The sequence below is a fragment of the Symphalangus syndactylus genome, chromosome 4, assembly GCF_028878055.3.
Source record: "Symphalangus syndactylus isolate Jambi chromosome 4, NHGRI_mSymSyn1-v2.1_pri, whole genome shotgun sequence".
Lineage (NCBI taxonomy): Eukaryota > Metazoa > Chordata > Mammalia > Primates > Hylobatidae > Symphalangus > Symphalangus syndactylus.
The window spans coordinates 76,910,546-76,937,849 of NC_072426.2; positions in this window are offsets into that span (position 1 = coordinate 76,910,546).

Sequence of the window (27,304 nt, forward strand, 5' to 3'; positions counted from 1 at the left end):
GCTGGGTGTGGTGGCGTACACCTGTAATCCCAGCTACTTGGAAGGCTGAGGCGGGAGAATCACTTGAACCTGAGAGGTGGAGGCTGCAGTGAGCTGAGATCATGCCACTGCACTCCAGCCTGGATGACAGAGTGAGACTCTGTCTCAAATAAAATACAATACAATAAAATAAAATAAATAAAATAAAATATGCACAACACAGAAGATATGCCCTTAGCTGTCTTGGGAACTCTATGCAGCTCCGAAAGTGAAGTATAGTGTGCATGTGGTGCCACCCATTGTGATTTATGATGGAAACAGAGGAGTAGGGAAATGCATTTGCTATGCCTCCCTAGAGGCTTCAGAGTCATTCTGTGGGTGGAGGAGCAGCTTCTGGAGATAATAGAATTGTCCTCCAGCTGCTCACACTTCACGCAGTCTGTGGCCAGATGTAAAAGCCTGGAGAACTTGTTTCCAGGATCAGAGATGAGGAGATGCAAGAGGCCCCTGTAAGCAGAGCAATGAACAATGGTATAACCCAGTTTGGGAAGGAAGATACCTCTGAAGAAAGAGTGGAGGTCAACTTAAAAATCAGTAGAATGCAACGGACTCTCATTTCCCCACTGATTACCTTCACTGTGGCCAGTGTATAAGCTGGGCTGTTTGTTCCTGGTAAATGTCCCTGATTCTGTCCCAAAGCTTTGGCCCAATCAGGAGCCCGAGCTGCGCACTTCTCATCTCCTGAGGCTGCAGCAAGATCAGGGAAGCAAACCTTTGCAAATGAGACATGTACCGTGTAAAATGGAAATGCTTTCCTTGGCAGTGAGTTAAGCATTTTCACGATAACAATTTGGAATCCTAGAAAAATAACTGGACTTTGAAATGGAAAATGAGCTCTGCACTTTGCTACTTTTGGGACCCCACATCCTCATCTCCAAATGCGGATGTTACATTAAGTTGCCGGAGTTGCAGCTGCCTGGCCAGGGCTGTCTTCCTGTCTGTGGTTGCCACAGTGCACTGAACATTGGCCTCTCATTTTAAAACAGTTCTTTCTATCCTAAGGCCAATTATAGTACTATGTTTAATCTAAAAATTAGGATTTATATCATAGTATGACAGCTGTGGTCAACATTCTTTATTTCAACAACTTCTTGATTTCATTAACTTTATTTCTTTCAACAACTTTCCATTTAGCTATGTTGCTGGAAAAACGTATGGAATACCTAGGGAAGTTATAGGACAAGAAATGTGTACTTGGAAAGATAATTTTTGTCTCCTAAGAGATTCCCCCAGTGTGGAGGGTTGTGTGGTGTACCTTATTTAGCTGTGTGAGGTTGGTGTTTTTGAAGGGCTCCCCATAAATGTCATTCTCAACTCTGCTGGGGATCTAAAGAATTTGAAAATTTAAACTAGGAGAGACAGATAGGGTCAAAATATCAAGTTAAAAAGAGCAAAGTTGGAGAATGTGGCTTTAGGGCTGACAGCCAAGTGTGCTTGTGAATACCGAGCCCAGAGGCAGGCCCCCCTCCACTCCCAGGCAGTGCAGCACTGGCCTTCCCCACCAAGCGTAATCATTTCTAGCTTTTGATTTAAAGTGAGACACGTGCAACTCTTCCTTTTACTTGACACTTAGAGGCCAATATAAGGTTCTTCACTGGCCCAATTTCAATATTGTTGTGTCTCAGGGATCAGGGAGGCCACCCGGGAGGATGGGTGTGCTGGTTTGCTACAGGTGCCATAATAAAGTACCACAAACTAGATGGCTTGAAGCAATACGAATTTGTTGTCTCATAGTTCTGGAGGCTAGAAGTACAAGATCAAGGTGTTGGCAGCGTCTTCTTCCCTCCAAAACCCATAAGCAGGAGTCCTTCCTTCCTTATCTCTTCCTAGCTTTTGGTGGAGCTGTCAACCCTTGGCTTGTGGCTGCATCACTTAGATCTCCACTTTAGCTCTTTCATGGACTTCTCTCTGTTTATCTTGGTCTGTGTCCAATTTCTTTTTTCTTCTTCTCTTTCTCCTTCTTCTTTTTGAGATGGAGTCTTGCTCTCTTGCCCAGGCTGGAGTGTAGTGGCATGATCTCGGCTCACTGCAACTTCCACCTCCCAGGTTCAAGCGATTCTCCTGCCTCAGCCTCCTGAGTAGCTGGGATTACAGGCATGCATCACCACGCCCGGTTAATTTTTCTATTTTTAGTAGCGATGGGGTTTCACCATGTTGGCCAGGCTGGTCTCAAATTCCTGACCTCTGGTGATCTGCCCACCTCAGCATCCCAAAGTGCTGGGATTACAGGTGTGAGCCACCATGGCTGGCCAAATTTTCTTCTTATAACAACACCATTCATGTTGGATTTAGAGCCCGCACTTATGTCTTCATCTTAACAATTTCATCTACAAAGACTCCATTTACAAATAAGGTCACATTTTGAGATCCTGGTGTGTCCGGAGTTTGTTCCTTCTGGTGGGTTCGTGGTCTCACTGACTTCAGGAATGAAGCCACGGACCTTTGCGGTGAGTGTTACAGCTCTTAAAGGTGATGCGGACCCAAAGAGTGAGCAACAGCAAGATTTATTGTGGAGAGCAAAAGAACAAAGATTCCACAGTGTGGAAGGGGACCCAAGCTAGTTGCCACTGCTGGCTGGGGTGATAAGCTTTTATTCCCTTATTTGTCCCCATGCACATCCTGCTGATTGGTCCATTTTACAGAGTGCTGATTGGGCCACTTTACAGAGCACTGATTGGTCCATTTTACAGAGTGCTGCTGATTGGTCCATTTTACAGAGTGCTGCTGATTGGTCCATTTTACAAACTTTCAGCTAGCCACAGAGCACTGATTGGTGCATTTTACAATCCTGACTACAGAGTGCTGATTGATGCATTTCACAATCCTCTTGTAAGACAGAAAAGTTCTCCAAGTCCCCACTTGACCCAGGAAGTCCAGCTGGCTTCACCTCTCACTGGGGTTTGGACTTCAATATGTCTTTTAGGCGGGCAGCTGGGACACAATTCATCCCACAACCGTGAGATTTAGTGCAACTCACAGCACTGGTCACAGAGAACACTGGCTCTCTGAGCACAGGTTTTTCCCTAAGACAAAGAGCCATGCATATGGAGTCATTTACTTCAAAGATCGGAGGAGAACTCAGTGAAATTGAGAAAAAAGAACAATACAAGTGAGGAACAAAATGAAACAGATGAAGAAAATTGATGGCTTCCTAGCTTGACTATGAAAACAAAAGGTCCAAATAAACATAATCAGAAATTCAAAAGGAGACATTACAAATGATACCACAGAAATACAACAGATCATCAGAGACTACTAGAAACAACAATATGCCCACAAACTAGAAAACATAGAGGAAATGGATAAATTCCTGGGAACATACAACTTCCCAACATTAAACCACGAAGAAATAGAAATCCTGAAGAGACCAGTAACAAATAGTGAGCTCGAATCAATAAAAAGTCTCCCAGCAACAACAAAAAGCCCAAGAGCAGATGAGTTGACAGCCAAATTCTACCAAACTTACAAAGAAGAACTGGTACCAACCCTCCTGAAACTCTACCTCAGATTTAACCATTAGTTAAATGTACCACCTTTCCTAGGAACAAAGTGAGCAAAGACTTATAGAGAAGTGAGGAATGTCAGCCAGTGGAGGTCCACCTTCTGCAGTGAAAATCAGGAAGAAAGAAGAATCGTGCTCCTTGCTATGAGCTGAAAGTTTATGTCCTCCCAAAATTAATACATTGAAACCTAGTCTCCCATGCAATGGTATTAAGAGGTGCAGCCTTTGGGAGGGGATTAGGTCACAAGAGTTCCACTCTCATGAATGGGATCAATGTCTTTATAAGAGAAGCTTTAGGAAACCTGTTTGCCCCTTCTGTCATGTGAGGACATAGCAAGAAGGTGCCATCTATGAAGCAGAGAACCCTCATCAAACACGGAATCTGCTGGTGCCTTGATCTTGGACTTCCCAGCCTCCAGAACTGTGAACAATACATTTCTGTTATGTATTATCCAGTCTAAGGTATTTAGTTATAGCAGCTAGAGTGGACTAAGGCACCTCCCATTATTTTATTCCATTTTAGTATCCATTGAACATTCAGTTTAACACATTAATGGAAGCTCGTTTTCAGGGCATTGCCTTTGTCATAAACTTTAGAAGTATAGTTCCTTTTTTTGTCCCCACAAATGCTTTTGCATTTTGCTTGCAACTCATATTCCTAGAGAAAAGAGAATAGTATTTCCCCATCCATCCCAGCACATGTTTTGGACAAACTTCTCAACCTCCTGTTTCTAGTAGTGGAAGTCCTCCAGGGAACGCCCTCTGGTGGGCGTCTCATTCTGACTTCTACCGGGGCTCTGTCTTACAACATCTTAATTCTATGCAGAACCACCTTGATCAGATTCCTCTATAACACTACTTAATAGTTTTCCATTCAAGTTCTCCTCATAAGCATTAAAAAACCAATCTCTCTGGAATTGTTCTGAACTTCTAATCCTCTAAGCCTCCTTTCTAGGGTTAGAGAATATGAGAATCTGTTTTGGGGAGGCTTGGGGTGGCTGCTTCCTACAAAATTAACAAGTCTGATGAAGACGGTGGTGTGAATCATTATTCCATTGTAGTTCAGTTGGCATCAGTGAAGGCAGGGGCCATGAATCCACTGCAAGGGGCTCATGAAATATGCTTGGCTGCTTCAGATTTTTCTTTGGAGCTCACAACTCGTAAGTGTCCGCCTGGGTTAGTGATAGGAGATTCTTCATCTGTCGTGGGAGAAGAAAGATTGAGTTGGGGACAGCGATTTGGATTTTTAATTCTTTGGCTCAAAGTCAAATTTTGGTGCAAATACATTACATGAAAGAGGTAATGCTATGAAAAATTATCTATTAATAGCTAGACGTGAATTTGTTTCCAAAATGAGACCATGGACTCTGGAGCTGGGAGAAAGAACCAGATAACTGGTAAGCATGGGTCGTGCCAGGTGGGGCAGACCTGTGGAAGCCCCTGTTCATTGGGAGGAGGCATTAGGAGAGCTCTGAGAGATGAAGAGGGAGTGACAAAAGGAAGGAGAGCAAAAAAAGAGAGGCAGAAGAAACACCAAAACCAAATGTTTCCTCTTTTAAAATGTTTGCTTGGGTCAGGCACTGTGACTTATGCCTGTAATCCCTTCACTTTGGAAGGCTGAGAAGATCACTTGAGGCCAGGAGTTTGAGACCAGCCCGGGCAACATAGCGAGACCCCTGACTATAAGAAAACTTAAAAAATTATCCAGGCCGCGTGCGGTGGCTCACACATGTAATCCCAGCACTTTGGGAGGCCGAGACTGGCAGATCACAAGGTCAGGAGATCAAGACCATCCTGGCTAACACAGCAAAAGCCCGTCTCTACTAAAAATACAAAAAAAAAAAAAAAAAAAAAATGAGCTGGGCATGGTAGCGGGTGCCTGTAGTCCCAGCTGCTCGGGAGGCTGAGGCAGGAGAATGGCATGAGCCCAGGAGGTGGAGCTTGCAGTGAGCCGAGATCATGCCATTGCACTCCAGCCTGGGCAACAGAGAGAGACTCAATCTCAAAAAAAAAAAATTATCCAGGTGTGGTGGCACATACCTGTAGTCCTAGCAACTCAGGAGGCTGAGGTGGGAGGATCACTTGAGCCTAGGAGGTTGAGGCTGCAGTGAGCCATGATCATGCCACTGCACTCCAACCTGAGTGACAGAGCAAGACACTGTCTCAAAAAAAAAAAGAGCATGCTTGAACAAACCCTGTGAGAAAAGATTACATACTCTTAACTGGGTCAGTATTTGTATGAATGAAGAATTCTTCTGTGTTTGCACAAAGGGGAGACAAAGAAAGTTAGCCTTTGTTTTAACTTACTGTGATGCCAATCAGGTGAGGTGGAACTCAGGCTGTCAAGGCAGACTGATTTTTATTTGCAGGGGTGTTTCATTTTGCACAATATTAATAGTGCAAATACTCATTACACAATAGTTTGCATAATGTTCTCAATAAAAATAATTTTTTAATTGCTTTATGAGACATTCAAATAAATGTTACGGTGAGTGGATGATGACGCACCCACTCTTTTGTCATTGCATTGCAGTTAAGTGAATAATCACTTTCCTGCTTCTGCTCCACAAATCTTGATTGCCTGAGGTCTGGTGTGCTGAGTGAGTCCACCTGCATGGACCCCTATTGTGCATGGTGAACGTGCTGTGCACAGTCAGCCCAAGTTCTAGTTCGGCAGGTCAGAGTCATGTGAAACAACTCTCGAGTTTCTCATACAATCTGAGCTAACTGCTGCCTGATGAAACAGGCAAGTGCAGTGGGAGGAATACATCATAATTCCCCTTCCAAATCTGTCTGAATAAACATTTGCACAACGGCTGATCAAGGCTCTGTGTGTTAACTATCACATCCAGTGCTGACAATATATACAACTTCTTCGTGAAGATTCTCCTGGTGAACCTTTCATTTTTGCAGTTCCCGCTATGACATTACTAGAAAGTACTGTTTGTGTTTGCAAAATACAGCTATATGCTTGCATCCATTCATGTTTATTTATATAGATGCTCTTAGCACCAGGGTAACAGCAGGTTTGACAGAAGGAGAGGAACTTTTCTGCTGAAGACATACCACAGATGCCATGACTTGAAAGAATCCCATTGTTTCTTTCTTTGCCTGAACATAGCCAAGCAACAAGGTTTTTTGGGAAAACAGTAACATGAAGAACATGGATAAAGTTAATCTTCAACTTGAGACCATTACAGCCAGGAAATGGAGGTGAATTTTAAATCTTGTTGGCAGTTATTCTGTCTTTATACCTGTAATTACTTCCCTTCCTTCCCATCCTTTCTTCCCCCCCCACAAAGATGGTACCAGTGGGAGTAGAGTTGGGAACAAGATTTAATATTGTGATTTTAAATTTTTATCCTTAAAGTCACTTTGCTACCAGGTTTCCTTGGGTGTTGAATTCACATCACTTTTGTTTTAAAACATTGGTTTTCTTTTTGTTATTTTTTCCCTCTGTTGCTCCTTTATTCTTCTGGGCGTATTTAAATCTGGAAACCTTCCTCTCAAAGGGGCTGACATTATGAAGAGTGGGAAGACTTCCACAATGAGAAAACCCTGAACTCTACCAAATCACAAGTCTCATTCCCAGGTGATTAGTGATTTGGTGGAGCTCAGTGTTCATTATAAAGTTATTCATAAGCAATCATGATCATTTCCAGAGAAAAAGACAATGATTAATTTCATGGCCCCATATGTAATCGTGACTACTTTCAGGCATTTAACAATGATCAATTACCCATTCCCTGTTAATTAAGAGCTTAATCTTCCCACTCATGTAATGTGAACAATGGTGCACTGTTCCAAGCTGCCTATTATATTTCCTCAGGACAAAGACCAAAGTGATTGGTCATGGAACGCTCAGGGCTGTCACACTGGATTTCCTGCCTCTCCAGCCAAACACAGTAGGCACAATTCAGTATTAACAGACTCATGTTTTCTATGAGCTAGGATGATATCCTTGCCCCGTAAAGCCAACATTGAACACATTTTATCTTTTAGCCTCAACATCATCACTCTTTTTTATATTTTTACAAATATGCATAGTGAATAAGAGAAGAATAAGAGAGGGAAGAGAAGAAGAATAATGTTCCCAACACAAAGAACAGATAAATGTTTGAGGTGATGGAGATCCCAGTTACTCCGATTTAATCATCACACATTACATACAGGTATCAAAATAGCACATGTACTCCTAATACACACACAACTATTAGATATCAATTAAAAAGAGAAGAAATGTCTCAAATACCAAGTTTCTTGCTACCTAGGTTAATGCTTCATTTCCCTGCTGCCTTCTCCAAAAACAGCATCTCATCAACTGTATTCTTTCCAGTGTTGAGCCTCTGGGTTGGGGGGGAACTGCCATGGTCTCTGCATGGCCAGTTCCACAGAGGCTCTCACTTTGCTCCCCTCCTCTTCCGGAATTCCTGCATTTGAATGGCATGTTAGACTGACCAGTCACTGTTATAGTCATCTACAACCCCAGGGCCCTTCCGCTGCTCACTGTTGGTTTTTGCAATATGACCATTGCCTTAACTCTTGGTGACTTAAATACCCACATGCTGTACACAAGCTGGTCTCTCTATTCCCTGACCTATTCTCCAAAGATCTCATTCTAGACACCACTTCAGTCCCCCATTCCACAGTCACACTGGAATAGCTACAAAGTCTATATTTCCATTGCAAATATCCTGGGCTCCAGCTGCAGCCTCCTTCCCCTGTCACTCACTTCCTTCACTGCCCTGTCTGCAGTGATGCTTTGACCTGCCTGCACCCCTTAACTAAGTGTGTCCAGAAAAAACCACATGCCCAGGCTTCCTGCTCTAAGTCTCTTTCATCACCCTGAGCTTCCAGGGGGACTTGCGTGCACGTGGCAGTCAGGCTCCATCTCTATGGTCCACTCAGTGCTCCTGGCCCTTGCCCATGACTCACTGTCCTTTCTGCCCTCTTGCACCTTCTTCACTCAGTTGATGATCTTCCTTCCTTCCTATCTAACAGAGAAAGCAAAGGTGATCAGAAGAGAACTTCCACCTGCTTTCCTCATTTTGTCTGCCCACCTATCCGAAATCTAGGTGGAGGTTCCCAAATCTCAATTCTTGACTCCCTGCACCTGAAGGCTCAACACCAAGTGCAAGCTGCCAAGACTTAAGGCTTGCCCCTTCTGAAGCCATGGCCCGAGCTCTATGCTGGCCCTTTTCAGCCAGAGCTGGAGTGGCTGGGACACAGGGTACCAAGTCCCTAGGCTGCACACAGCATGGGGACCCTGGGCTCAGCCTATGAAACCACTTTTTCCTCCTAGGCCTCAGGGCCTGTGATGGGAGGGGCTGCCATGGGGACCTCTGACATGCCCTGGAGACGTTTTCTCACTTTGTCTTGGGGATTAACATTTGGCTTCTCATTACTTATAAAAATTTTTGCAGTTTTCTTGAATTTCTCCTCAGAAAATGAGATTTTCTTTTCTATTGCATTGTCAGGCTACAAATTCGCTGCACTTTCATGCTCTATTACCCTTTTAAAACTGAATGCCTTTAACAGCACCCAAGTCACCTCTTGAATGCTTTGTTGCTTAGATATTTCTTTCACCACATACCCTAAATCATCTCTCTCAAGTTCAAAGTTCCACAAATCTCTAGGCAGGGGCAAAATGTTGCCAGTCTCTTTGCTAAAACATAACAGGGGTCACCCTTGCACCAGTTCCCAATGAGTTCCTCATCTCCATCTGAGACCACCTCAAACTGAATTTTATTATCCATGTCATTATCAGTGTTTAGGTCAGGGAATAGAGAGACCAGCTTGTGTACAGCATGTGGGTATTTAAGTCACCAAGAGTTAAGGCAATGGTCATATTGCAAAAACCAACAGTGAGCAGCGGAAGGGCCCTGGGGTTGTAGATGACTGTAACAGTGACTGATCAGTCTAACATGCCATTCAACAAGTCTCTAGGGAGTTCCAAACTTTCCCACATTTTCCTGTCTTCTTCTGAGCCTTCCAAATTGTTCCAACCTTTGCCTGTTACCCAGTTCCAAAGTCACTTCCACATTTTCAGGTATCTTTTCAGCAGTGCCCCACTCTACTGATACCAATTTACTGTATTAGTCTGTTTTCATGCTGCTGATAAATCCATACCTGAGACTGGCCAATTTACAAAAGAAAGAGATTTAATTGGATTTACAGTTCCACGTGCCTGGGGAAAACCTCACAATCATGGTGGAAGGCAAGGAGGAGCAAGTCACATCTTACATGAATGGCAGCAGGCAAAGAGAGAGAGAGCTTGTGCAGGGAAACTCTGCCTTATAAAGCCATCACATCTCATGAGACTTATTCACTATCATGAGAACAGCACAAGAAAGACCTGCTCCCATCATTCAGTTACCTCCAGCTGGGTTTCTCCCACAACATGTGGGAATTCAAGATGAGATTTGGGTGGGGACACGATCAAACCATACCAGTCATCATGATGGGATGCTGTCTTCCTTTCTGCTTTCACCCCTTCTAATGCACCTTGCACACTACTGTCAACCTTCATAGAGTGCACGAGTATGGCTTGATTTAGTCTGTTTGGGAAGCTATAACAAATACCATAAATTGAGTAGCTAATAAACAACAGATATTTGTTCCTCATAGTTCTGGAGTCTGGGAAGTCCAAGATCAATGTACTGGTAGATTCAGTGTCTGGTGAGGCCACCTTCCTCATAGACAGCACCTTTTGTGTCCTCACGTGGTGGAAGAGGTTAACTAGTTCTCTTTGATAATGGCACTTACTCCATTCATGAAGGTTTTGTCCTCATGACCGAGTCACCTCCCAGTGGGCCCACTCCCTATACAAGAACATGGATGATTAGTTTCTATATATGGATTTGGAAGGGAACACAAGCATTCAGATCACAGCACTATTCCCTTGTCTACAATCCAGCAACCTGTCTTAGGTAACTTCATCCCTTGGGATAAATATTCAGTCTGTTCAAAATCTAGGTGCTGACATGTATATGCTTGAGTCTTAAAGGTGAAAGGCTCCTACAAATAGTTTTGGGGACTCTTATGCAATCCTTTCTATTCAATTTCCTCATTGCAAATAGATCCTCCAAGAGAAAGAGGAGGTAGACTGTGCTTGTTAAAGTATGCAGCAATCTAAATACAGTAGTCCCCTCTTATCTGCAGGGGGTATGTTTCAAGAACCCAGTGGACGCCTGAAACCTTGGATAACATGGAACCCTATATTTACAGTTGCCCTTAGTATCTGCAGGGGCTTGCTTCCAGCATCTCCAGCAGATACCAAAACGCACAGGTGTTCGAAAGGTCCTTATATAAAATAGTTTAGTATTTGCATATAATCTACACCTCCTGTATACTTTCAATCTTCTCTAGATTACTTGCTGATATGGTTTGGTTGTGTTCCTACCCAAATCTCTTCTTGAACTGTTGCTCCCATAATTCCCACAAGTTGTGGGAGGGACATGGTGGGAGAGAGTTGAATCACAGGGGTGGTTTTTCCTATACTGTCCTCATGGTAGTGAATAGGTCCCATGAGATCTGATTGTTTTATAAGAGGAAACCCTCTTCGCTTGGCTCTTATTCTGTCTTGTCTGCCGCCATGTAAGATGTGCCTTTTTGCCTTCTGCCATGATTGTGAAGCCTCCCAGCCACGTGGAACTGTGAGTCCATTAAACCTCTTTTTCTTTATGAATTACCCAGTCTCAGGTATGTCTTTATCAGCAGCGTGAAAACAGACAATACACTTATAATACCTAATATGATGTAAATACTATGTACATAGTTATTATATTATATTAGATTTTATTTGTATTATTTTTTATTATTGTATGGTTATTTTTATTTTTTTTTATATGTTTGATCCAAGGTTAGTTGAATTTGCAGATGTGGAACCCATGGACATGAAGGGCTGTCCATCCTGTGTTCTTTTCCTATATATACAGAGCTATGAAAAAGTTTTATTTATAAATTAAGCACAGGAAGAAATTAAAAATAACTAATAATAAAATAGAACAATTATAACAGTATACTGTAATAAAAGTTATGAGAATATGGAAAAAATGTTGTCTTTCAACTCTCCCAGGTAGGGTCTGGGTGGATGAGAGGGAGCTCCTCTTGGCAGAAGCTGGAGGTGTTAAGATACACACGTTTGCAGCCCCTTTGCTGTCTCTGCTGGGGTGCTGCTCATCATGTCTCATCCCCTGGTCCCATCTGGCTGAGATGTCCCGCTGCTTCTTGCCTCCGGATAACTGGCGTTCTTGGCCAATTGTTTTTTTGAAATAGAAGGAAAGACATGATATAGTGGTCCAGATGCAGATAGGTGGGCAGACAAGTGAGGAGAGCATGTGAAAGTTCTCTTCTGATCACCTTTGCTTTCTCAGTTAAATAGAATGCAAGATCATCATGCAATGATTAATCCAGGGAAATCTCCCCTCCCTGTTCAGGGTTAAGGCCAAATCTCTGTCACTGCATGCCATGCCCTGCATAGCTGGCCTTGCCCACCTCACTTCTTGCTGCTTCTCTGTAATGCACTGCACGGGAGACTTTGGAGCACACCTTTCAGTCCCTAAGCATATGCCCTGGCCTCCAGCCTTCCGGGCCTGCCCTTATGTGGCTCCTTCTGTTGGGCTTACCCCACTCTTGTCTGCCAAGTGATCTCCTATCCATACCTCAGGGCCAATCCAGTGGGTTACCTCTGGGGGCAAGTTTCCATGAATACCCTGGATGGAGCTAGCTATTTTCCCTTTGGTCCCTGATATAGTTTGAATGTCTATCCCCTCCAAATCTCATGTTGAAATGTGATCCCCAGTGTTGGAAGTGGGGCCTGGTGGGAAGTGCTGGGTCATGGGAGTGAATCCTTCCTGAATGGCTTGGTGCCTTTCCCATGGTAATGAGTGAGTTCTTGCTCTGTTCACTCAGGAGTTGGTTGTTTAAAGGAGCCTGGCACCTCATCTCTCTCTTGCTTTCTCTCTCTTGCTCCCGGTCTCAACATGTGACATGCTGGCTACCTTCCCCTCCACCATAACTGAAAGTTTTCTGAGGCCTTACCAGAAGCCAAGCCGATGCCGACGTCTGGTCATGTTTGTACAGCCTGCAGAACCGTGAGCCAAATAATCTTTTCTTTATAAATTTCCCAGTCTCAGGTGTTCCTTTATAGCAATGCAAAACTGACAAACACAGGTCCCTTATGGTACCTCACCCACATGCCTCTGTGACCACGTATACAATGATTTATTTGAGACATTTATTTATGTGTCCTACTCACCCTCTCCCCCAGGGTAGGGACCCGTCCTGACTCATGAAACCACCAGTGTCTAGCAGAGTGTCCTGCACATAGTAAATGTTCAATGCTTGCTTGTTTGAAGGCAAAAATGAATGAATGGACAGGATTTTTGCCTTTATCTAGGTCTTCAGCTAGTCACTGATTGTAGAGATACAAAATGGAGCAATTTTTAAAAAGTGAATAGTAAACAAACAAACAGAACATGTAATAACAGCAACTTAATTAACATTTTAAAGTTAACTTGCTGACTAATTTCACTCCCAATATTTAGAAATGCTGTATAAGTGTAAGTCATCACTTTCTCCCTCTCATTTTCAAAGTAGAACTTCCAAATCAAATGATGCTGACCATTTTAAAAAGTTTATTTTCAGAAATAGTAGAATATATAGAGTTTTTAATCAGGAGGGCTCAATAATCACTGAAAATAATATCAAAGATTCCAATAGCAATGTTTTGCAACACATTACTAAATAATCAAAAAGCAAGAAGCTGTCATTTAGACATTGGGATGTGCAGATCAATTTGGTTGAAAGAATTGGTATTGTCAATTCAGGCAATAGCTGTGACCCAGGAAGGGATTACCAGTTTTGCTGTACTTAAAATTCTTTACTTTGCTTTGCTGTAAGTCCACGTTTCACTTGTGCCACTAGATGCTTGTTCTAACTCAGTTTCATGTTGGGTTGTTGCTGTGCTGGGAAGATGAGCTTTCAGAGACTCAGTTCATAGCAGACAGTGGACTTCGGTTAAATATGAAGAATGCCTTTCTCTTTAAACTATAATAAAGCCCTTTTACATCACATTCATCCTGATATTACCTTATTTGCTTTATTGACTACAGAGTACTTATACATATGCTCACGTCTTATAAAAATTGAATCTAGCAGCAGCTATAAATAATTAAACTTCTCCTAGCTGGGACTTGCCTGTATAAAGATGTTATAAATTTAAAGTCATAGCAGGGAGGGTAGAACAGCAATTTATCACTAACAACTCTCAGCTTCTGGCTTTGTGTTTCTACTCATCTAGCTCATTGCTGAGTCCTATGGTCATTTGTGGTCCGCAGAGCCCCATAGCGGGAGAAAGAGAGACACAAGAAACCAGAGGAACAATCTCAGTGGTGGTTTCTCATAACTGGATCCACGCATGCATGGGTTAGAGTGAGACTTTTCATAGCTAACTTCAATTGCTATTTCAGGAAGGTCCCACACAATCTGAAGAAATGCATCCACTCTGCATTAGTTTTAGAACGTGCCACAGTGACATGGGTAGGGAAAAAGGGGCCCTCTCTTACGAGCCTGGCGCCTGCTTGTAGCAGCAGACACACCTCTTATCTTCTCTGCTTTAAAAACATAACCATTCATCATCAGATAAACTCACTTTAAAATGTGAGCACAGTCGTTACCAGATCAGTCTCAAACTATTCACTTTTGTGACAGTATTTAATTATGATCTCAGCACAGGATAAAAGCTTCTGATGAAGTCTTTGTATATTCTCTTATAAATTTGATTACCGATTCATGTAAGGCACTACTCACAAAAGTAGAGATTAATGAATAACAATTGCCTTGAAAATAAAATTGTTACCAGAAAGAGAAAGGTGTGTATTTTCATTTTCCTTGGGTGTAACAAGGGTGCTTGATGCTGCACGTGCGAGACGTGGCGCTGAGGTCAGTTCCCTGGCACGGCTGTCATCTCACGGAAGCCAACTTTAAAAGGACTAAAAGCATCCATGGAAATGGGTTCGTGGTAGGAATCCCACGTCACAGATGAGGCTGGTGGGTTTTGAGGAGGGTGTTATGCCCACCTACCTGCATCAGGACCAGGATCTGTGTTTTGTGTGACCACAAGGCCAGAGGAGCTCTGGAGGGCAGATACTTCAAAGGCAATTATTGTGTGCACAGTACACATGCAGAAGGAACAAAAACTGCTTGTGGGGAATAATTTGATCAAAGGAAAGAATGAGAAGAGAAAGGGGGGAGTTAAAAAGAGGATGGTATAGGAACAGGCTTGGAGAAAAGGGAAGATGAACAATTCAAGACAAATGTGAAATACTACATCTCAATTTTGTCCGGAGCCAACCTGTCTAATGGCAACCAGGCATTTTCTATGGTTGAGTGTGAAATTCCAGTTTTGCAATAAGCCCCAGTGTTTTCAAAAGACAGGCCCACTACTCCAGGCCTGGGGACACCTACGACGAAGAATGAATGACCCCTCTCGAAGGTGGCCCCTTATGAGCACATTGCTTAAGCCCCACGGACACCAGGACCTGCTGGATGACTCATCCATCCAGGACAGCTGGTTTCTGCATTCTCTGCTTCAAAAACCTCCTGAGATGGAGACTCCAAATTCTCACATCTCACTTCCATGGTCGAGCTTGTTGAGAGTAATTTTTTCCTGCTTCAATGAACAACTATTTCCATTGTTTATTCCTCTGTGAGAGAGAAAGCTGTTCATTAGCATTAAGAAAAACCCTCTTATACCTGACATTGTTAAACAGTCATTATGTAACCATATCTCAGCCATTTCAGTCCCTTTGCATATTTCCCTAAAATTGAGAAAATTTATATTAAACGAGATGCAGAGTGCATGGCAGGGAGATAACATTTAAATGCATTTTTGCATCTACTTCTCAACTTAGCCACTTACTGAGCACCTACTATGTGTAATTCAGGCTGTTAATGGCAATGTCCTTCTCTGGAATCAGTTGATCACTAATGTGATTTTGCACAAGTTTCTTTTTTTTAAATTTATTTTTGAGAGAAAGTTTCGCTCTTGTCGCCCAGGCTGGAGTACAACGGCATGATCTCGGCTCACTGCAGCCTCCATCTCCCGGGTTCAAGCTTTTCTCCTGCCTCAGTCTCTCCAGTAGCTGGGACTGCAGGCTCCTGCCACCAAGCCTGGCTAATTTTTGTATTTTTAGTAGAGACGGGGTTTCACCATGTTGGCCAGGCTGGTCTTGAACTCCTGACCTCAGCTGATCCACCCACCTTAGCCTCCCAACATGCTGGGATTACAGGCATGAACCACAGCACCCAGCCTTGCACAAGTTTCTTACTCCTTCTAGGTTTTCCCTAAAAGCGAAGTTGTAAAATGGTGATGATGATATTTAAATGATTGCCGTAAGAATGGCATCTTTGAAATATGTAGAATGCCAACTACATACTAGATGCTTAATAAATTTTAAATTTTGGCCAGGAACAGTGGCTCATGCCTGTAATGCCAGCAGTTTTGGAGGCTGAGGAGGAAGGACTGCTTGAGTACAGGAGCTCAAGGCCAAACTGAGCAACATAGTTAATTTTGAAATTTTCATATGATAATAGCCTTATTTAGAATTAGTGACAAAAAGATAAATTAATTGCTCAATAATTAGGTTTGGAACAATGGGATAATCATATTTTTAAAGTTAGATTATTAACCACAAAATCTCAAATTACTTAATGGCTCTAGGTCTTCCCTAAAAGTGAAGTTGTAAAATGGTGATGATAAAATTTAAATGATTATCACTAGAATGGCATCTTTGAAACATATAGAATGTCAACTACATATTAAATGCTTAATCCATTTTAAATTTTGGCCAGGCACAGTGGCTCATGCCTGTAATCCCAGCACTTTTGGAGGCTGATTTCAATGAAAAACAAAAAACTATAGGAGTACCAGGAAAATTTTAAGAGAAATATGTTATAGCCTTTGGGTACAATGGGCCTTTCTTAGCATAACATCAAAGCTAGAAATTGTGAGAAAAAATATTCTTATAGGAATAATTGTACAACTGTACAAAGATGTCAGTTGCCAAATAGTTTTAATGCTAATGACATGTAAAATGCTTAGCATATAGTTTTGCATGATAAAAATCATGCAAAAGCAGCCTACAAAACTGTTCACTCCATATTCTATGCTATTTTAAGAATGTAAATTCTAATACCTACAGCCAGTTGTGATGGCTTACACCTATAGTCCCAGCTACCTGGGAGGCTGAGGTAGGAGGATCACTTGAACCCTGGAGTTGGAGGCTGCAGTAAGCTATGATGGCACCACTGCACATCAGCCTGGGTGACAGAGTGAGATCCTGTCTCCGAAACAAAAAAAACAGTTAATAAAGAAATTTTAGATTTTAATTTGGGGACTACGCTACGTGTAAAGGCTCACAGAAAGATCATGATTCAGACCTTGCCCTCCAAGAACATGTTGTCTATAGCGGGAGCCAGGCAATACAGGAGGGATGTGAGAAAGCCTCCAGGGAAACAGACCAGGGGTTGGGCTTGTTTGGGGGTGGGCTGGAAAGGTTTGCCTGGGTAAGACCTGTCTGTGAAGGGCAGGGGTACAGGGGAAGGTGACATGAAAGCCGTAAGGGGGGCAGCTGCCACAGCTGCAAGAGGTTGAAAGTCTCATCTGGGAAGAAGCTGGCCAGGTGGTGGCCTGTTGTGACTGTGCATTCCTCTAAAACCAGACAGTTCCCTGTTGGCCAGCTGAGGCCCAAGCGTGGACAACAGCACAGCTCTCCTCCTCGGAGCCTGGTCTAGGAAGGAAGGCAGTACGAAGCTAAGTCCGTGGCTGGGGCCTCTCAGCCCAGGGTGCAGGGCCCTCGGCCTCTGGTTGGTGCCGCTGCAGGGCTGTGCCTGGGGATGCTATCGAGGTCGTGGGAAGACTCATTTGGAAATAAACTCCTGGTTGGCTGAATGGCTGCTGTTCTCAGATTCGCGTAGATTGGACAGAGGCCCGTCCTGGTGGAGGGAGAGGAGCCTGGCTCCCAGGCTCTCGGTTTCCAGCCTCCTCTTCTGCTATCAAAGCCCCAGCCTGGGCTGGCAGCTTTTCAGGGAGGGTTGTCTGTCTGTCGCTATGCAGCAACTCTGATTCCCATGAAGGCAAGTTGCACAGGGACATCCACAGAGTAAAAATCCTTGAGAGACTAAACTGAGATTCAGCGTTGGAAATCCTAGAACAGCAGACCCTGACTGGATAGAAAAAACAACAGATCCCTCAGAGAACAACAAGCCTGGCCACATCCCTCCTCCAAGGGCCGAGGCAGGTCAGTCGTGCAAATAAGGACAAGGCCAGTGGCTCCCTGGGCTTGGCTCTGCATCTCAGGGGCCATCAGTGTGTGCGTGACATCCAGCATGAAGAGTGAGTTTGAATGGATCAGTGCCACCGAGACTCCTAATCTGTTTTGGAGAAGGAAATGCAGTTGACATAATTTCTGTAGTGGGCCGTGTGCCCCATGCTCTCACGTTACCATGACTCACCTTGCAGGAAACTGATGTATAGCTGTGGGTTGTGCTGGACTGGGGAACAATACCATTTTGAATGTTGAGAAGGGGAAAGAGTTTGCCAGACACATGGGCCTTGGGAGTGGTTTCGATGTCTGCCAGGCATCAGGTGGCTTCCCTCAAATGCCAGAGTTTTGTTCATGTCACCATGGAGCATCAGCCAAGGCAAACACCACCTTCCTCACTAAGCGTTTACCGTCCCCGGGTGGTTTCTGCAATAAAATAATAATCACTGCTCTTTCCTGAGAGCTAACTCAAAGCCCTGCATGTTGCATCATCTTCAATGCCCATCAGACTTAAAAGGCAGGATGATCACCATCATTTTGTAGATGAGAAAACTGAGGCTCAGGGAGCTTTAAGGACTTGTTTGGGTTTGCACAAGCTTGGAAAAAGATTTGAACACACGTAGGTCTAACAAAGCTCTTTTGTTTTTCCCCACCATATTATGCTTTACATAATCCTAAAAGTTTGAGATCTATGTGTCTGTTACAGCCTTTGTTTTTTTAGAATTGGAGTTCTCAAGAGGCATTTGGGTCACACAGTGACTGTGCTGGGACTCCCAGCCACCTCCACTGGCTCCCTTCACTCAACGATGTAATCTTTTTGTTACTTTCCAGTCATTTATACTGAAATCTCATCAGAGATTAAATATTTCCTACCCCATTTCCATACGCTTCGTGTTTTTTTATTTAGAGACAAAGTTTTGCTCTGTCACCCAGGCTGGAGTGCGTGACCTAATCACAGCCCACTGCAGCCTCAAACTTTCTGGGCTCAAGTGATCCTCCTGCCTCAGCCTCCTGAGTAGCTGGGACTACAGGTGCTTGCCACCACACCCGGCTTATTTTTGTCTTTTTGGTAAAGATGGGGTCTCACTGTGTTGCCCAGGTTGGCCTCAATCTCCCAGCCCCAAACGATCCCCTTGCTTTGGCCTCCCGAAGTTCTGGGATTACAGGCATGAGCCATCTCGCCCAGCCTCTATTTTTCATATTCTTTAACTGCACATTTTCTTGAGCTAGTCTCAGATTCTGCCATCTGTTTTTCTTACTGATTGTGCAGATTTTGAATGAAGCCTCTCTCTTCTGCACATTTGCCTTCCCCAGACAGAGCTTGCTGCGGAAGTAAAATTTCAGAATAATCCTCCAACGTGTTTGTGGCCTGAAGGAGCAGGGCAGTGGTGGGAACAATTTAATTCCTAATAAAGTCCATACCTCTAAGTCGCTGCGTGTGTGCCATTGAAACTCAGAGAAGTTGCTAGAACTCCTCTACTCCTGCAGAGCTGTTGCCCCTCTGGGCCTGTGTTTGCTCTCCCTGCTGTCACTTTGCACTTCCCCAAGTCTCTCTGGATGGCACTTCATGATTTCTCCCCGCAGCAATGATGGAAATATGTCAGCTGTCAAAGGCTCTGGCAGCAGAAGGCAGCTGAGAATAAAGTGGCTTCACGGTAAAGTCGGTGACCCCCTAACCACACCCCACTTTCCACCGATGATTTGCCTGGACAGTGTTGAAAGCAGATGAAATATACATTTTTTGAATCAGGTAACTATTTTCGATAGAAGCTGGACACTTTTATTATGGATTAAACCTGATAACCTATCATTCTTTAGGAGAAAATATAATAACTTATTCGGGATTGGTGTAATATTTAGATAGAAAGATGTTTCCCTCTCTTTTCCAAACTAACCTCTCCAAACGTACATTGCACAAGTACATTTGTCAAATGCAACTTCCTCCAAATTATAGAATAGATTAACTATGTTAAATAACCTTAACAAGGGCAGAAATGCAGAAGTTCATATGTGTGCACTTTTGTGAATTTCCATCACTCTGTGAAATGTGTGCTTCTTAGATACTGTACTCCAGTGAGCACTGACGTGGCTTGTGGGTGACTTAAGGTTACAGTCAGAATCATAATGTTGTTATTGGCCTTGATCTTAGTTTCACATTACCAGTGTTTCCCACCACTTGACTTTCTTATTTTAAAAAAGAAAACTAAATCAAAATTATTCACACAAAATTGCCCCATGTACACTTTGAATATTTTTAACAATATCTGAGTAAAGGGATGGAGGGACTGTTTTACTCCTGATAGCCAAGACTGTGCACCTTAAAGACCAATTTACATTTATAAATGCAAAAATGCACAAATGCACAAATCAATTGTTTTATCACACTTTTAGCTAAAAGTCTTAAATGTTTCTAAACTTAGTAAATTTACAAGGATGAAAGTGGCCTTAGATGGAGATGAAGAGATGGAGGTCCAAGTGAACCAAGTAGCCTGAGATCAAATAGCTAATTAGTAGATGAACTAGAACTAGAACTTGAACACGGATCTCTGCCCCACAAATGAGCCATCTTTCTGCCAACTGCTAAATATATTCAGGTTGCGATCATTTTGGGTGAAATGATGGTTGCTTTCTTGTCTTAATTTGTTTTTATTGTGATTTTTAAATTCAAGGATATCTCAAATTACTGGCCCATTAAATCTTGTATTCTTTTGCTTGTTGAAGGCAACAGGAGATGACCAGTGCTGGGTTTCATGGGAACCAGAGGATTTACAGCTTTGCTTGGGCTCCACGTACCAGCAGGAGCCTGATGAGGAGGGCGGCTGTGTTCTGAATTGTTTTAGGAAGTCTCCTTCAGTCCAAGACCATCCAGGCAAAATTGCCACAGGATCCTGCTGCTGCAGCAGGATGTTACCAAGTGAGACGTTGACTGAAAGAAGGGGAGCTGAGATCAGGAAGGCCAAGGTGGCATCCGAGAATTCAAACACACCAAGGAGGCCAGGTGCAGTGGCTCACGCCTGTAATCCTAGCACTTTGGAAGACCCAGGTGGGTGGATCACCTGAGGTTAGGAGTTTGAGACCAGCCTGGCCAACATGGTGAAACCCTGTCTCTACTTAAAAAAAAAAAAAAAAAAAAAAATCAGCTGGGCGTGATGGAAGGCACCTGTAATCCCAGCTACTTGGAAGTCTGAGGCAGGAGAATTGTTTGAACCCGGGAGGTTGAGGTTGCAGTGAGCCACGCCACTGCACTCTAGCCTGGGCAACAAGAGTGAAATTCAGTTTCAAAAAAAAAAACCCAAAAAACAAAACGTCCAAAGGATATATGTGTGCTCTTGCTCTCAGGAAGCTTGTGATTCCTGGGGAGAAACTGATCAAACACACACCAAGTATTGTAAAGTGATTCAAAGTTGCACAAGGGAGAGGCAAGTTCTGAGTCTCCCCCTGCCTCCCAGTTCCCTTCCTTGAATGCAGGGTCACTGACTAATTGGTCACATCCCAAGACCATGATTGGCTGTTTTACAAGTAGACAAGGTCACAATGCTTTAAAAGGCAAGGCCCCATGAGCCACCTCTCTTTGTTGGAAGTTGACAGCCTCTGGCCCTCCTCTCACTTCTCGAGTGCAGGTTTGAGGTCTGGGAATGCTGCTGGTAGCTGTGGTCCATCCCTTTCAAGACTGGGATTTGGAAGAGAAAGCAAAGATCCTGTTTGGAGCCTGAGCCTAAGCTTAGAGCTCCAGCCTGAGATTGCGGAGAGGCCCAGCCTTGGGTGTGGGTTCCAAGCCCAGATGGCAGTAAAGGAGCACCCTGTCTTCCCATGGGCTGGAGTTCCTTGTGAGAGTGCTTCCTGGGAAATGTCATAACATTGACATGGCAGAATTTCAGCATTTCTCACCCTTGGCCCTAATATCCATCTCCCAAATCACCCCCAGTGCCAGGAATCATTAAGAAAGCAGTGGTAGTATTGAGACAACCAAAAGGCTGTTAGTTTGAGAACCATCACATATAGCAGATGGAATTCTTGAAAAAGTGTCTTCAGCATTAGGTAGAGGCATATTATTATACATAAAGAAAGGCAGGAGAAAAACACCAAGAACTTTCTGGGGTAACTTCTCAACAGGAGGATGCTGTGTCCTCCTAGACAGCTCTATCAACATGTGAGGACTGGGAATCTAGCGGTGAATTGATGTGATTGGGTTGGGGCTGAAATGCCATGGGGCCTGATGCAGCACAGCTATACGTCATGGAAAATAATCCCTGAGACAGGCAGCAACCAGATGTAGAATGAATCTGTTTAAGTAAAGAGTGTTCGCTTTAGGAGAGCAGGATGCAGGACCATAGCCAGGAGAGAGCAAAAGCTGTTGGAAAGAGTTGAGGGATTTGTGATGTCCTGTCTGACACACCAGCACCCCTGATGATGCTGTCAATGGCTTTCTCTCAATTAGTCCCCCTGGACAGGTGGAAGCCGAGGTAAGTTGGGTAATTGATGTCTTCATGCTTCCACAAAGGACCTACTTTGGGAAGATGGAATATGTTAATGCAGGTCCCTGCATGAAGCAGGGAATTCTGAACACATTTGCAGGCCAGCGAAGGAAAGGTCCTTCCCCGTGTCATGGTTCCACGTGCTCTCCACCATAAACTTGGAAGCATTCAAGCTGACACATCATGTGAAATTCAGGGTGAAAAAAGTCCTTTGAAATGGATAATGGAATGTGGAAGACCTGTGGAACACGTAGTTGGACCTTTAACTTTGTCTGTATCCACACAAAAGCCTGTAATAGAATGTGCAAGGATAACATCCTCGAATTTTTCAAAAATAACTTTACAGCTGATCCATTTATTTTGTCGGTAGGGTGAGGGGACAGAGTGAAGAATGGGAAAGAGAGTGAAAGCAGGGAAAGAGAAGAGTGATGAGTGAAGGGGAAGAGAAGGAATTTTCTAACAACTCCTTGCCACAAAATGATGAGTGATGGTGAGTGATCTAATTAGGTCATTAAGTGGATGAAATAACGTGGCCAAGGTAGACTTATGTAAACTGTTTCTTATTTAAATTATATTGGATACTTGGATCATCTGTTTAATAAAAAATCTCATCCACTCTTCGATATTGGCTTCAATCCTCTCTCCTTAACAAAACCTTTTCTAAGCACTGCAACTGGGACATTTTTTAGTTCTTTTTACATTTTTTTTTTTTTTTTTTACCGTATTATTTAGTTGAAACTAATTGCATGGAGCTCTATTTCACGTAATTACTTCCATGGGTCCATGAGTCTTATTTCTCCCCAAAGACATTTTTCTTAGGGAGGAGGAAACCAAGCTACAAACGTTTTTCTCATGTGCTTCCTACACTGTGTTCTGTGCAGTAGATGCTGCTGAACATTTGCCAGGAGCCTGATATTTGGAAAATTTGGCTCATTTTCAAGGCTATGCAATTTAATGATACTGACAAACCCCAAAATTTCTAGATCCCAATTAAGTATTTAATTGTCCTGACTTCATTCATCATAATGGGAAATTAACTTACTGTCTAATATCTCATTTTCTTCTCTTTAACATAGATAATAATAAACTAACCCACACAAATGTATTGAAGAATAATGAATAAATAAAATTTACAAGCAAATGTAAGTATAAAAATGTATTTAAATGCACGTAATATTAATGGAGATTGATAAACCAGCTAGTAATGATGTGGAAGTGATAAGGTTAAAAGTTGTACTTTTAAGTTCTTTACATGTACCCATCATTTTGCAAACCAGATTTTTAGTAACTAGATAGAAAATGACTTGGAGAAAATACATGAGACTTTATGAGTAATTCTGAGGTGGGAGAGAAATTTTTTAAAATTCTGAGGATGTATGATGGGATTCTTTAAGACTTTCTCTCTTAGTCTCTTGAACTCTGTTTATAGTGTAGACATTAACTTTGTTTATAAATTTAATGAATCAGTTTTTGATTAAATAAACATGCATATGGTAAAGAAATTCTGTGAGACTAAATAATTCTTCCACTCTTGTCTCCCAGTTTTCTGGTTCTCTTCCTCAGAGAAAACTACTGTGCTTCTTGAATTTTCTTCAGAGAATAATTCTCTGTAGATACAAGCATATTTCTAAATGTGCCTTTCACTTTTATAGCATGAAGATTGGTGTTCTAAGTAAGGATTCTACAGTTTGCTTGTTTTCACTTACCAATATGTCTGGAGATTGTTCCATACATACATGTCAATCCACCTCTTTCTTTTTAACACCAGAGTCTGTTATAGATATAACACACTTGGCCAGGCAGATAACTTCTCAGCTTAGCGTTTTCAAGGTTGTTACATGATAATGATCTTTATAATGGATTTGTTCTCTTCAGAGCAGGTCTGGGCTTTTGATGTGCCATATGGATTATTGGTGGAAATGTATGAGTACATTCTCTGGAGTTGCATTCACATTTAAGTCTGTATTATAACATTCACAATTATATAACTTGGACCCTTCACCTTCTTATTTTAATTTAGATTCCTTGTAATTCTGGACTTCCATACCACCATTAGCCTTGAACTTATTTTGAAGCTCTCCTATGGGAGAGCTAGACAAGGATATTTCTTGTCTAATATCCTGGACAATATTCTCCAGTAGCAATGTACAAAAGAGTTAATGGAAGCTAAAGTTTTTGAGTACTTGAACATCTGAATATATCTTTATTCTGTTCTCACAATTGACTTAACAATATGACTGGTTATAGGTATCTAGGTTAAAAAGATTTTCTCCATAATATATTGGGTCTCAATCTGGCACCTTACAATGTTCATTATTTCTACTGAGAATTCTAATTCTTTTTCTTTGCAGGTAACTTATGTTTAGATCTAGATCTTTAGATATATTGTTTAGGTATCTCCATCTTTGGATTTCTGATCTGTTATTACATGTACCTTTTCTCACTGGTTGTGACAGACATTTGTTTAGTTATTTCAATCTAGTGAATTGTATGCTTTCGTTCTGAAAATTTTCTTGTACTATTTCTTTGACAGTTGCATTCCATCTCTCTGTTCTCTGCTTTTTCTGGAATTCATACTTTCTAGGGTATTGGGTTACCTGGATTTGTCCTTTACTACCTTATTTTTTCTCATATATTTCACTTCTTTTTATGGAATGTCAGTTCTATGAGGGCAGAGATTTCTTTCAGTTTTGTTCACTTTGTTATTCCCACCACCTGAAACACTGCCTGGGATGTGGGAGGTTTGCAGTCAATATTTGTTGAATATTCATTTTCTGTTCTCTGTGTGTAGATTTCTTCTATCCTATATCCCACCCACATTTTGGATTTTTAAAATGTCTTCTATATTTCTACTTTTCAGGAATTCTTTGTTTTCTGATTTTTCTTTTACTATAACATCTTATTCTTGTTTTATGGGTGCAGTAGAATGCATTGTGTTTCTTCTTTCAGCTCCTACGTGATTGTGATCTCTTTTGACTTCATTTTGCTTTATTTTGGGCTCTTCTTCATGTTGTTTTTTTTTCTTAACATCTTCTATAAACTTGGATGGGGATTACCAACTGGAAAACTTCATTTTGGGTTAAGTGGTGGGGAGCCGGCAGTTTTGTTTGAGGAATTCCACAAATCAGAATGTGGAGGTCTTTCTCTGCAGCTAGTCAGTTTCTGCAGAAATGTCTGGGAGACCAGGATGCTGTCTTTGCCAAGGGCCAAGGATGTAACCATGCTATATGCACATTTTGAATAAACACCCCTGTTTCCAGTCTCATGATTCACTTCGCTTTCAGCTAAGGCTGGAGCTTCCAGAGCCCTAGCTTCTCTCATTTAACTTTTCCATGAGAAAATAGAAACAAAACACAACATCATCTGACTTGGGTGGGCTGGGGTGGATAGGGCACTTGAATGTCAGTGTTCTGGGTGGAGGTGGAGGATAGGGCCCAACATGGCTTGATGCTGCCTGTTTCTGATGCCACCAATTCCTGGGTCTGTCTGGTATTCTGCTGAACAAGATAGCTCTTTTCTAAATGGTCTGCTAACCGCATGCCTGTTAGTTTTGGCTGCCACTTGTCTCCATAGGCAGGCATTTCACAGAAGCAGGTTTCCCTGTTCTATCCAGTAATTCATCTAAATTTTGCTGAAATTTCACACACACTAATGCACCATTTCCTGCTTTAGTTTAAAGGGTACCATTTTCATTCTCCCATTTTCATTTTATTGGAATTTGCAGAAGGTGAAGACATAAGCCTCTAAAGGCTACACATTGTCTTTACCCTTCAGAAAGCTCCATGCAGTCTTTTAGACTTAAGTTAGAACGTGTAAGAGCACTGATGCTGATGGCTACAAAGAAGGCTTTGTTTGCCCGTCACAGGGGGAGGTACAGGTAACACCAATCCTTTCTTAAGACTCAGAGGTACTCAGGGCTTATTGCATTTGAACATTGATCTGTAGTCTAACAGAAAATGAACGCAGAATGTTTACTAACAGCTGGCTTAAAGAGGGGTCAAAGTGGCAAGACAGAGAGGAGAAGGATGTCAAAGTTGGGTACTACATGTTTGGCTGAGGATAACTCATTATTATTTACAAAATAAGTATTTAATAGGCAAGAAAACTCTGAAATATATAGCAAATTTTGCATACTTATTAATTTCATTATATTTATTTTATTCTTTGTCTATAAAAATTACAAATGTAAGAAATCTTTGAAAACTACAAATAGATAACAGAATAAAAACCAGTGACAATCTTACTACCCAGAGATAACTACTGATGATATTTTTCACAGTTTCTTCTTGTAGGTATTTTAATTTACATTCTCAAAATAACATAAAATACCGAATAAACAGTTTCGTATGCTGCTTTTAAAAAGTCATGCAAAGGCTGGGCACGGTGGGTCACACCTGTAATCCCAGCATTCTGGGAGGCCGAGGCAGGTGGATCATGAGGTCAGGAGATTGAGACCATCCTGGCCAACCTGGTGAAACCCCCTCTCTACTAAAATACAAAAAAAAAAAAAAAAAAATTAGCTGGGCGGGATGGCACGAGCCTGTAGTCCCAGCTACTCAGGAGGCTGAGGCAGGGGAATCGTTTGAACCCGGCAGGTGGAGGTTGCAGTGAGCTGAGATCATGCTGCTGCACTCCAGCCTGGCGACAGAGTGAGAGTCGGTCTCAAAAAAAAAAAAAAAAAACATGCAAAACTATATGCTAAGCATGTTACATGTCATTAACATTAAAACTATTTGGCAACTGACATCAAATAGTAGAAATGTAATGGTTGTACAATTATTCCTAGAAGAATATTTTTTCTCGTGACTTCTAGCTTTGATGTCATGCTAAGAAAGGTTCTTTGCACCCAAAAGCTATAATGTATTCCACTTAAAATTCTTCTGGTACTCCTATAATTTTGTGTTTTACATTAAAATCTTTAATTTATTTTGAATTTATTCAGTATTGTGTGGATAATCATC